Below are 13,972 nucleotides of genomic sequence, written 5' to 3' on the forward strand. Positions count from 1 at the left end.
TTTGTCTACAATGATGTTTCTAGATACAACTGTTGACCCACATGTTGGCAACTCCTATTTCCCCCATCCTATTTTAAAGCAGTGCACATGAAAACTGATATAAAACGTTTAGCCCTATATACATCTTAATTCTCATTATTCTTATACGTGATTTAGCCAGGTGCTTTCATTAAACACACACACACATACACACGTAAAATTATGTATGTAAATTCCCTAGATCAGGTCCTAGCATATAAGAAGCACTAGGTAATTGCAAGTTTCCTTCTTTTTCCCTTTCCTTGTGGCTCTTCAATACAGAATACTATCACCACCGGCAAGAACACTTATTTTATTACATGTTTTAACTCCAAATCCTTATACAAATACCTCATCAAACTTTGAAAAGTCACATTAGCATTCATGTAACTAGATAACTAGCATTTATCTTTTAAAAGTTGTAGTACCAAGATGTTATACTTCTAAGATGGCAACAGGCATGTTGAATTTTTAGTGCTGAGTTATTAAATAATATATTAAATGTGGGTGTATACGGTACAGAATGTATGGAGAACTGTTTGTGTGTGTGCAGTAAGACTGAAGTGCAGCCCAGCTATACAGTATGTACCCCTTTAGGGAAAATCATTCTCTGCAGTTATTCTAAGGCTCATCTATGGGGATTTTAATACTGTATTATACACAAACTGAGGGTCTAAAATGCATACTTCCTAATTCCCATGTGACTGGAGACTTAGGCAAAAGGAAGATCTGGTTTGCCTATCACAGTGTGGTTTATATGTATGATTAAAAGATCCTTTCAGACAGAAAAAGAATGTCTTTTCAAGTAAAAAAAAAAAAAAAAGAAAAAAAAATTAGGCCCACCCAAAGTAAAAGTTGTGCTTATTAGTCTTTAGTTTGTGCCTGCATGTGGCAAACTGCTTTTTTCTCCTTAAAAAATTCTTAAATTTATATAGTGTTTTCCATTTCACAAAGTACGTTTATTTATATTGTTTACTTTTTTTGTGTGTGTATTTATTTATTTATTTATTTATTTATTTATTTATTTAGAGAGCACAAGTGGGGGAGGCAGTTAGAGGAAGACAGAGAGAATCCCAAGCAGCACTGTCCAAACAGAGCCCAATGCAGGGCTCAAACTCACAAACCATGAGATCATGACCCGAGCCGAAGTCGAATGCTTAACGGACTGAGCCACCAGGCACCCCTATATTGTTTACTTGTCCTTAGAGTAACAGAGACTCAGAACGGTTCTTTGCTACTGTTTCCAAAGTTACACAGCTTGTAAATGGCATAAGAACCTGAAACTAGCTGTTCTCTTGCTCAGCTGTGCTGTTTTATTTGCCATGCTACCACCTCTAAGAGGAAACTAGGTTTCAACTCCCATGAATGAATATGTGTTTAGTTCAGATTGTGCCACTGAATTAAAGGGGGATCTCTGAAACAAACTGCAACCATCCTCCAGAAGCTACAATAGCAGCAGGAATGCCTCCTGAGCTTATCCGTCTATGGATTACAATTATTTGTTTCCTTGTTTCTTTTACCATAAACTCCTTGAAAACAAGGACCGGTGCTTTTCATCCCTATAGCCTAGGATCCAGCACAGCACCTGTTACAGAGGTACTCAATAAATAATTATTCAATATATATTTGTTGAGAAAGAATGAATACAAAAATGATCAAGTGGATGTGAGAGAAATGGGAAACATGATGATAAAACAAAATGTTGTCTGTAATCCTTAATCAGAAAGGTCAAAGCCTCATGTGTGTATCTGAGTATGAATCAGAGGCTGTTACTACAACACCTCAGATGTTACAGGCCATATGGGATTCCACCCATGCTCAAATGGAAAGTAATCTGATGAGGCAAAGGGATGAAGGAGAGAGATCAGGCCAGGACATAATCAGTTGAGTCCTCAAGATCCAAATCTATTAAATCTTCCTCCAAAAAGCACAGTAATCTTCACATGATACCTTCAGTCAACACTCATCTATGATAACACCCGAATGGCTTTACAGGAAGAGCTGCTTGGTACAAGTCTGTTTACACACAGATTTATGCAAGCTTCATTCCATATCTACTTCAATTCTCAATTACACTTTTAAAAATTACAATTGGAAATCCTATTTTTTATTTGAACAACTTTGTTTCACCATATTACTTCAAGAAATGTTGGCTTGTGGTCATTTCAAATACATTGAGCACAATAGCCCAATTAGTATTGGCCACAACAAAGCCTTCCATTTGCTATATATTATAGCTTACCCAAATTCAGAGTGACAGAGGGGGACCAAATCCAAGGCCTCACTTATCCCAGGGAATATTTCACCTCAGCATACCACAAAATTTCAATAAATGGACTATGGAACCCAAAGGACTTTTTACTTTCCTCAGGTTTTTAGGCTTCTTTGACTTTGGGTTTTAAGTCATACAGAAGCCTCCTCGTCTGTTATTAAGAGATAATTATGAAGCACCCAATACCACCCAAAAGAGCCAATGACATTCTAGGTCCGGAAGGCATGACTTTCATACAAAACCATGTGAATGCCGCCCCTTGGAGGTGTGCAATACAGCATTCCTGCTCACACTAATAAAGCAAACTATGAGAAAATGCCACTAATGATGGAAATATGGAGCATTCTAAATCATTAGGAAGTGCTGGTTATTCATATTTTCAAGGAGGAAGGAGGCTGTCTTACAGTATGAGGAAACAATGGTGCTTGGAGAAATGGGCCCTGCTGCTCAGGTGCACTTGGTTTCCCCAGTGTCTGCTGTCTTAATGTTTGCTTTGCACTGCTCAGAGGCATTATCACCCTTCTCATTCAGTGCAACCAGTCATTTCTCCTACAAGTCAAACAGCATTTGTTGGGGCTGCAAAAAGCAAAGCCAGGAATGTTTGTCTAATTAATGAAGCTTTTATGAAATGGTATCACTGAGTTTACAGCAGGGAAAATAAGCAAATGCGATTAGCCTCTTTCTCCTTTGTATTTCTGAGCTCATGGTAGTGTGGCCAAGGTTTTACAATAATCAGGAAGATTCTGTAAGAATCTAAATGTGACCATCTGGAAAAGTCAAGAATAAAACACCATATGGAGAAAAAAAGGAATGCCACGCCTGGAGTTCCAAATGGACACATCCTTTCATCTTTGGGGAAATCCTACTTACATGGTATTAATACCCCAGGACTCTACACTGGAAGAGGTTAGTGGAAGGCACCTTTTCTTATGGGTCAGATATTAGAAGACTTTACAGGCTCCATTGTGACAAATTAATTTTAGAAAGCCCTACTCTTTCCTTACAAAGAGAAGCAACCAGGCAATTAATCTGCCTTTAGTCATCACTGGGGACTCTGGCGTATGTATTATGTAATATTTTCCTTGGAGGGTAACAAAGCCACTCACAATTAGATGTGGAAATAACCTGGAAATGACCTGCTAAGTAGGTGTTCGATACACTTAAGGGGCCAACAGGACTCACAACAAAACATGGCCAGGTTAAAGAAGCCTCAAAGAACCCAGGAGTAGCCTTTGTACTTTGTAGATATGGATAAATCACCTCACACGCCCACTTAGCAAGTTCAGAGCCACTTCAAAACACTCCTGCGTAGTGAGCTGCTCCATTCTTTCCTCTTCAGGCTGTGTTCATACTCATCCCATTGAAAAGTCCAGGAAACAACACTCCTGGGTATTCACCTAGCCAAAGGCAAAGAAGCGGAAATTCCACATGTGGCCATTCTGTTTGCCAACTGGCCCACATATACAGCAGAAATGGTTATTGTCTCTGTAATAAAATCACTGACTAAATTTTGTAGAGCTTTAAATCAGCCTCATAAGAATCACCAGGCAACTCCCCCAGGAAAGATAGGGGGGATGGTGAGGTACAGAGCTCCAGGGACACAGAAAAGGACCAGTGAGTCTCTTGCAAAGGACTGGTGCCAGAAATGCTATAAACCTTGCGCTAACCATGAAATCCAATCATAATGCAAAATCCAAAAACCTATGGAGCCCTGCCACTTGTAGCAATCAGTTCTTCTGCTCCGAAATGGAGTTCCTTCTGAAAGCGCTGCAAATCACCGCCAAGGTCATGGACCAAAAAACCCAAGAGGAACAAGCCCACAAAAAGTGGAATGTATTGCTTACAATAGTTTAGCTTTCACGTGGTGATAGCCATAAGAGGACTGTTAATCTGCATCTTTCAGGCAACTTCTATCTCTGAAAAGTTCATGCTGGCTAAGTAACCCATTGACTGGACTAAGACCACCTCAAGGATAGAGAGGGTCAGATCCAGGTTTTGTGCCACCTGAAACTTATTCAGTTCGGAAAACCTGCTCAAGAAAAAGAATACAAAATTTCAGGGTACCTGGTAGCTCAGTTGGGTAAGAGGCCAACTCTTACTGTTTCAGCTCAAGTCATGATCTCACGGTTTGTGAGTTTGAGCCCCATGTCAGGCTCCGTGTTGACAGTGCAGAGCCTGCTTGGGAATCTAGTTCTCCCTCTCTGACTCTCCCCATTCATGTGCGCACTCTCTCTCTCTCCTCAAAATAAATAAACTTAAAAAAATTGTTTTTAAAGTAGGGGGGCCTGGGTGACTCAGCCGGTTAAGTATCCAACTTCAGCTCGGGTCATGATCTCATGGTCTGTGAGTTCAAGCCCCGTGTCAGGCTCTGTACTGACAGCTCAGAGCCTAGAGTCTGCTTCAGATTCTGTGTCTCCCTCTCTCTCTGCCACTACTCATGCTCTGTCTCTGTTTCTGAAAAATGAATAAACCTTAAAATAATTTTTAAACTATAAAAATATTAAAGATAAGAAAAAATAATACAAAATTTCACATTTGAAATTGTAAGCACCTCCCAGGGGCTTTAGCAAGTCTGAGGCCTTTAACATAGTAGTTCCCAAACTTTGTTGTACATTAGAACCTCTTGGGAAGCTCTAAAATCCTGATGCCCAGTTTGTATCCCACATCAATTAAATCAGAATATCTGGGGATGAGAGCCAGTTATCAGTATGTTTTAAAGTTCTTAGGTGATTTCTATGTGCATCAAACTTTGGGAACCACTGCTTAAAGGCTAAGCTTTATTGGCTTCAGGTATTTCTGTCTCTGGATAGGGAGTATAGCTTTCATTCATTTAGATAACTAACATTTGTGAAACAATTGCCATATTCCAAGCACTGTATCCCCAGCACTTGGCACTGTGTCTGACGTGTATCTGGGAATATCTACTTGCTGAATATATAAATGAACACTAGTTAGGTAGTTTCTCCTGTTTTACATTGGAGACTGGTTACAAACTAGATTTGGAATTCTCCAATTTCTTTTCCTTTAAATGTGTCAGCTTTCAAAGACACTCTGGGTTTACTCCAAGATAAAGATGCTTCATGGCATATATATTAGGTGGTCCCTAGGGATTCCTCCCAAAATGCAATGCAAGCAGCTGAACTTGAGTTTGGAACTGGTTCTCTGTTTAGTAACAAAAGTACATCACTTCAGGGGAAGTGACATGGACCTTGACTTTCAGAAGCTGATGGAATGAATACCTATTAACTAGCTCCCATTTTCTTCCTATTTTGAATTGTCATCTTCTTAGTCCCACAAACCAAACAGAGCTTAACACATGTCAAGTTCAACAAATCGTAACATACTGCAGCATGAATGAATAAATGAGAAGTGTTCATCTACAATTCAGTTTCTCTCTTACTGGCTAAATAAACTTAAACAAAGCACTTACTGAGCACCTATTGGAAGTTCACTTCAGATTGAAGACATGACAAGAGACCTGTGTTCTATTAATGTCCCAATGCTCCCATGGAGAACCAAATTCTCTGTCACTGAAATAACTCCAAGGCTTAACAGCAACATTATAGAAATCAGCACTGGTATACAGGGTGAGAGAACTGGTTAGAGTGACAAAGGAAGCTAAAAAAGAATTGAGCTCAAACTTCAGAGCCAGAAAAAAATAGATGTTAACCAAAGAGTATTTTTCAAACTCCAGAATATGGCAAATAAGCCCCTCTGGAACAGAAGTAGACCAATTCAATTTGTCTGATGACAATCATGTGAGCTACAAAACCCCTTTTCTGCTCCTTCTGCACTTACTTCCAGCAGCAGATGCTCACAGCTTTATAGGACAACTCTCCATGTATATGTTGGGTCCACTACCAAATGTTTCTCCTCTGTTTGGAATTATTTATGCAAAGCTGTGCCCCAATTCCCATGCCTATCTCCTCCCCCGTCCAAATGCTTTCTTCTGGACTTTTACATCCAGAGTTGCAAAAGAGAACAAACATGTTGGTTCCCACTGGCAACACACTCTTGAATCTCTTTCTCATCCCTTCTCCAGATGAGAGGCTTTGGAGGAACAATTTTTTTTCTTTTTCAATTAATTTCCATTTCTTTCAGGTCTGAGTAAACTCTGGGCACAGAGCAACCAGGATGATATGATTATGGAAACTATTAATTTCTCCATCAAAGGAGAGTCAACTCTTGGTTACGGAGCAATCGGCACGTTCCTCCAAAGGGCTTCTGCAGCATGATCCTCCTGGTTTCCCTTAGGGGCCATGAGAGTTCAGGGTACAACCTGTGACCACTTCCTCAAACATAAAATAATCCTTGAAAATGCTTCGTGAATTGTTATGAAAAATTGTGTGTTTTCATACAGTTGTTCTAAAGAAATAGCAACCCACATTAAGACATACCGGAAGGGATTATGCTGAGTGAAGTAAGTCAGTCAGAGAAGGACAGATATATGTTTTCACTCATATGTGGATCTTGAGAAACTTAACAGAAGACCATGGGGGAAGGGAAAGGGACAGAATTACAAACAGAAAGGGAGGGAGGCAAACCACAAGAGACTCTTAAAATACAGAGAACAAACAGGGTGGATGGGGAGGGTTGGGGAGAGGGAAAGTGGGTGATGGGCATTGAGGAGGGCACTTGTTGGGATGAGCACTAGGTGGTGTATGTAAGCCAATTTGACAATAAATTATATTAAAAACATATATCCAAATAGAATGAATGAAGAAAATTCTAAGATTTTCAGATTACTCAAGGCTCATCTGAAAATGTGCAATCTGGGTCTTTGAAGACCACTCATATATCACTTGCAGTGGGCAACAAGCAAAAGGTTGATCTGGACCAAGAAGTCTCCAAATCACTTTAAATATTGAATACTAAAATCATAAAAAACGAAGTAACTTCTAGAACTGATTTGGAACAAACGGGACATTACCTGGTTCATGCAAACCTAAAAATAACATTTAAAAAAATTAGGAAATTCAATTTAGGGACCTTGTCCAGAGTCCACAATATCAGATTTTTTTTCTCCCAATGATAACAGAGAACAGACTTCTCTGTGATGGAGGAATTAAAGGATTTCGGTTTCTCCAAGAAGTACTTAGTGTTGGCCAAATGAACGCTTCCTCTAGGGTACAGGAAGGAAAAGTCCAACGCCAGTTGCACTTTCAAGAAAGCATACTCATGGATTTACAAATGCCACCAGCCTTCCAAATATAGTCCCAAAGGAAGAGTGAATTTCCAGAGATGCCGAATTCCTCAAATGGCATGGGGTCAATAGACACCACTCAAAAATATGTGATCGTACATTGACTGAGTGACTTATAATAATGCCATCCATGTACATGCATTTTCTTGAATTGTGGACTATAATAAATACATAATCCCCATGCACCCACCCACCATGATTTCAATGTATACTCCTTCCTAGAAGCAAGCCCACACTTCAGGAAATCAAACTCTCCAGGAGAATATAAAAATTCTCTTCATCCTCTCTTCCCACGATCCCACTGTTGTAATCTGCATGCACAATAGGACTGATTGAGCAGGAAACTCAGTTGTATAAAGGGAGTGTTCCCAAAACATTTCAATTTCTCATGTAATCACGTAAACCCTGAACAGTAAGGGGGAAAACCCATAAAAGTCATTATAAACAGATCCCATGATGTCAAAGGAAAACCAGCTGGAGAAAGAGTTTAATAAGCAGCCCTTTTTTATTACAATAGGCTTGACTTCATTATTTATTATTTCCAGCACTAAAACACAAAGCCATGTGCTACACCGTTGACCAGGATGAAAAGGATATGTGGACTTTCCTAAGTACTTTAATATCCTCTTATTGACAATAGATAGAAGATCTAAACAAGGACCAAGAACAGGAAATGATTTTAGTGATTTCATTACAGTAATAGGGAAAAACATTTCCAATGGGCAGGGTTTGGCAGATGGTCTGGTTAGGACTTCAACTTCTCAACAGCCTGCAGGCAAACAAGCCCAATATTGATACAAGCTCAATATGTAATGAACGAGGTGTGCTAGTGAACAGAAAAGTTTTTATAAATATATACCGTACCCTTAGCAGAACACAGGAAACTGGTATTTCCAAGGTAAATTTAAAATCATTTCACAAAGAGGTATTCAGAGGCAGCAAAAGGTATATATAGCAGGCGGCAGCCAAAGAGCTCTTCATGTTCTAGTACAAATCGTATCTGCGGTGAAGTATCAAGTATGGTATGCCTTCACTTAATTTATCTCTAGTGAAAAATAAATGTAGTTGTAGAATTTTCAGATGCTTGAGACTTTCTGAATCTTACTCATGAAACCCTAAAAAGCTTGGTAATATCGTAATATATTTTGAAATCATGAAGTGTGATACCTCCAGTTTTGTTCCTTTACCTCAAAATTGCTTCGGCTATTTGGAGTCTTTTATAGTTCCATTTGAATTTGAGGGATTTTTTTTTTCTATCTCTGTAAAATATGCCATTAGGATTTTGATAGGGATTGCACTGAATCTATAGATTACTTGGGAAGTAGGAGTATTTTTAGTAATATTAATTCTTCCTATTCATGGTCATGGGATGTCTTTCCACTTATTTGTGTCTGCCTAATTTTTTTGGTCAGAGTTTTATAGTTTTCAATGTTTAAGTCTTCCATCTCCTTGAGTAAGCTTATTCCTAAGTGTTTTGTTTTTTTGATGCTATTACAAATAGGATTGTTTTAAAACACATATACCAATGGAACCAAACAGAGAACCCAGAAATAAACCCACACATACACAGTCAACTGATCTTCAACAATGATGCCAAGAATACACCATGGGAAAAGGATAGTCTCTTCAACAAGCGGTGTTGGGAAAACTGGGTACCCACAAAAAGGAGGGAAATTGAACCTTTATCTTATACCATACATAAAAATTAACTCAAAATGGATAAAAACATAAATGTAAGACCCCAAATGGTAAAACTCAAGAAGAAAAGAGGGGAGAAGCTTCTTGACATCAGCCATCATTTTTTAAAAAGACACCAAGAGCACAGGCAACAGAAGCAAAACTAGGTAAGCAGGACTACAGCAAACTACAAGCTTCTGCACAACAAAGGAAACAAAAAAATGAGAAGGCAACCTCTGGAATAGGAGAAAATACTACCAAACCTTGTATCTGATAAAGAGTTAATATCCAAATATATAGGGAACTCCTTCAACTCAACAGCAAAAAAACCAAATAACCTGAGTAAAAAATTCGACAAGGAACAGACATTTCTCCAAAGATATACAAATGGCCAACAGGTATATGAAAAGGTCATTGTCACTAATCATTAGAGAAATCCAAGCCAAAACCAAAATGAGATATCACCTTACACCAGTTATAGGATGGCTCTTACTAAAACAAACAAATAAACAAAGATAACAAGTATTGGTGAAGATGTGTAGAAAAGGGAACACTTGTAGAGTGTTACTGTGAATGTAATCTGGTGTAGCCACTATGGAAATATTATGGAGGTTCCTCAACAAAATAAAAAATAAAACTACCATTGATCCAGCAATCTTACTTCTGAGTATATATCCAAAAGAATTGAAATCAGGATCTCAAAGAGATATTTGCACTCCCATGTTCACAAAGCCAAGGCACAGGTCAAACCTAAATATCCACTGACAAACAAAAAGATAAAAAAAATGAGGTATATGCATACAAAGGAATATTATTAAGCCTTAGAAAAAGAACGGTACATGTACTCTGCTTACACCAGCTTCATTAACATTCTGTTGGCCAAAGCAAAATGATTTGGCCAAGCTCAAAGTCAAGGAACAGGGAAGAATCTACTATCCACTAAGAAGCCATGGCATGAGAATGGGTACACAGAGGTGAAGAATTGAGATCAAATCTGCTGCAGGTTGCATGATTTCTATCTGTCCCTCTGTGCAGACCAGCTTCTTCCTCTGTACCCCTCACACGTGACTCTCTAGAATGCAAGCTCTATTTGGCAAGACTTTTGTCTCTGTCCACTACAGTATTTCCAGTGCTTTGTTCATTGCTATCTTCCTAATGTTTAGAACAATGCCTGGTACACAGTAGATAATACATGACTGGCTACCTTCAGTGTGCTCATCCTTGCAAACTGTATGTTCTTTTTTTTTTTTTTTTTTTTTTTTAGTTTATTTATTCTGAGAGAGACAGCAGGAGGAGCAGAGAAAAAGGGAGAGAGATAGAACCCCAAGCAGGCTACATATCAGCGCAGAGCCCGATGCGAGGTTCAAAGTCACAAACTATAAGATCATGACTTGAGCCAAAACGAAGAGTCGGGCCGCTTAACCAACTGACCCACCCAGGCGCCCCATAGGCTACATGATCTTTACAGTCTAGTACTCCTGAACCAACGAGATGTGCCCAGTTTGGATCAGGAATCCATCCTTTGTTTAGCCATATACTGTAACCAGAGAAAGAATGCAGGTAGTTTTAGGGACAATTCTCAGAGAGGGGGACACAGATAAGCTGGTATCCCAGGTATCCGTTTTGTGTCCTTAGGTAAATTTTGTATCACATTCATTTTAATTTCAACTTCAATTGACTGCATTAGATGTGTACACTTAGCCTATAGTAACCAATCCACAGGCTAGTCAGTGACCCACACTGCCTGAAGTACAGATCCTCTCTTCCAAGTCTGGTTTCAGTGTGGCATGACCTTTCCCCAGATTTTTGTTCCTTGCCAGGGCCCTGTGACATGGAAAATTAGAGTAAAATGAGAATGGTATAGTCCATGATGCCACTAAATTATTTAAGTCTTGGAGGCATGGACCTCCAGGGAATATACAGCTGTTAAAAAAGAGCAGTCACATGGGTATGATAATCATGGTATAAAGAGTAGCCTAATATTCCAAACTCTCTGGCTTTGAAAACTAACTAGCAACCTATGGAGGCTCTTTAGCCTTTATATTACAAATGTTCCCTAAGTTTCACAAAACTGGATTTAAGCAAATCTGACTTTATGTATATTAACTTAAGGTACATCATAATATTTTAGCAATGGAAACTTTGCATTCTATACAGAGATACAGAATAGTCAAGCTGATGAGCAAATACCATAAGGTGAGTGAAAAGCTAGAAGCATCCACCACAAGGTGTCCTCCTACTTCCAGTCTTACCTAGTTTCCTTTGGTTGCTCCTTTAGATCTGGCCTGGCACTTTATTGGTCCAGACTATTGTAGGCTTGACTAGCCCAATGAATTAGCACTGGATACTAATCTCTAACAATCTCTCCATCTCTAAAATTCTATGAGTCTGTCTCTCTCCTGTAGTCACCTCTACCTACAAAATACACCACTGAAGATCACCAATAAGAACTTGTTGGTAAACACACCCCACTATGGTGGTAAAACATATATGACATCAGTTCCTATCTGGTTAGTAGTCACTAACTGCATGACAAAAGTTGCCTTGCTGAGTCAGCTAAAACAATGAAGATAATAATTTTTACATAATTGGTTACATAAATGATGATAATGCAAGCAAGTATTTGTGTTGGTTTCAACTGTGTTGAATTCAAAAGTATTTAATGCTAATACAATATTTCGAGTATTATTTAGACAAAAAGGAGCAAGCACCATTCATAATTAAATTCAGGCCTAAAACTGTGTGTATGATTGAGTTGCTTTTGTGAAAATTAATAAAGGGAAACCTCACTAAAGTGGAATAGGAGGCTAGGAGGAGGAGCCCCACCATTGTGCGTCAATTACAGACCCCAATAGAAGAATCAACAGGAAAGAACGCTCAATTACAGGTCCCAACAGGAAAAAATGCACATAGAATCTTCTACAAGAAATCAACTACAAGTCAGCCAATGAGAAACTATCATCACCTGAATTTTACTTTTCTCCAGTGGACTTTCATTCAAAACCCCTTCCAACTTCCTCCTCTTCCATAAAACAGCCTTCTCTTCCTCTCCTCTGTTTGTAGGACTTGCCTATGACTTCACTATAGCTTGCATGTCCCAAACTTCAAGTCTCTGCTATTCCCAAATAAACCCTTTCTTCCTGGTAAAATGACTGTTTTAGTTTTTAAGTTAATACTTAAAAAATTAATAGAAAATCCTCAACTATATACAGAAATAGAATAGTATAATCATCATCCAGCTTCAGCAATTCCAAATCATGGTCAATCTTGTTTCATCTACTCTTATAACCCATTTCATTCCCCTAGCCCCAGACTATTTTGAAGCAGATCCAAGACATCATATCATTTCACTATAAATATGACTTTTAATAACAGTTCTTAAATTAGATCTCATACCAGCAATAAAAAGAAAACTATTAGTCTGGTCTAACACATGATGTGTCGTTACCTATTTCTTTCTTAAAACTTCTATCACGAGCAGAAAGAATGGAGTTGTAAGGTGGCAAAAGAATATAAGCCCAAGTACAATACACAGTTCACTCCTAAATTAATATGGACCTATGTCTTAAAAAAAAAAAACTACTGATTTTAAATACTAATTAAAATGGGCAAATTAATCTATAACCTCAATATTCCTTTTCTTCAATTTATTCAAATAACTCAGACACAGTACCACTACAGCCCAGTCCTAAAGAATAGAAAATGTGTTCAACATTTAATGCATTTAAGATTTTCTGAATCCCAAACAGAGGTTGTTTTCTAATGTCTTAATATGTTTGTTTCTGCACGTGCCTCATAACCAAATGTATATATGCTTACAGGTGCCTTTTAAACTTTTTTACACTTACTTCCAGTTATTCAGGGTAACTAATTTAATGCCAAAGCAATGAGAAATGTTAAAGACAGAGTGGAAAAAGTCTTTGATCTAGAAAGTTGGATCAGCTGAGAAAACAATTTAGCTACACTCCATTAACTGTAGAAGATAAAATATCTTTAAAAGGGGGAAGAGTTAGAAGGGGAAGATATTTTATGTGTTCTGTCTTTAAGTGGTTTAGTACTTCAAAAATCAAACTCAAATTTAATTAGAAATAGAATAATACATCTAACATGCTAACTCAAGTTCATTTTGTACTTTCTCCCCTCCTCTGCAATAAAGTATAGGGAAAAGTTTCAATCTGATTTATACATATAATTCCAAATTTCAGTTAAGCTCCTAGAGGAAGCACCATTTCAAAACATCACTGTAATTAATGCAAGTGCTAAATGTTGGAGGTGAATTCGTCAGACTGCACAGCATTAAAAAAGTTTTAACATTGTTTATGCTTTGTTTCTTTAAAAAACTACTATAACTTATAGATTTAGAAGTTTTCAAATACATCAAAATATGAAAATATATACTACCTCATAATGTTACAGTAGCAACTAGTAACAAGTAATAGGGCAAGTCCAAGGCAGAAATGGGAAACAGAAAATAACCTGGACACCCCTAGCCTTCCCAGGTATATCCTGTTTCTCCCTTGGTGTGAAACACTCTCTTACCCACTTTGCGTGGTACTCTTTCCCTCAGATACCCAGGGGCCTTGTGTTCCCCTTTTAAAATGTGCTCTTTCTAAAACAAATGTGAAATTCATATACACTGGAGTAAAACATGACTAATAACTTGGAACTATTATTCTTGTGGGGTTATTTGTATCTTTAGCCTTAAACTTTAAGAAATAACCTGGAATTCCTAGCACTGCTAGCAGATGTCACTGCCAGATCCGCTGAGCTCACCCTTTAGGAACCGTTCATTTTACCTTTTA

This window comes from Felis catus, chromosome D1 (genome assembly GCF_018350175.1).
Source record: "Felis catus isolate Fca126 chromosome D1, F.catus_Fca126_mat1.0, whole genome shotgun sequence".
NCBI classification, from domain to species: domain Eukaryota; kingdom Metazoa; phylum Chordata; class Mammalia; order Carnivora; family Felidae; genus Felis; species Felis catus.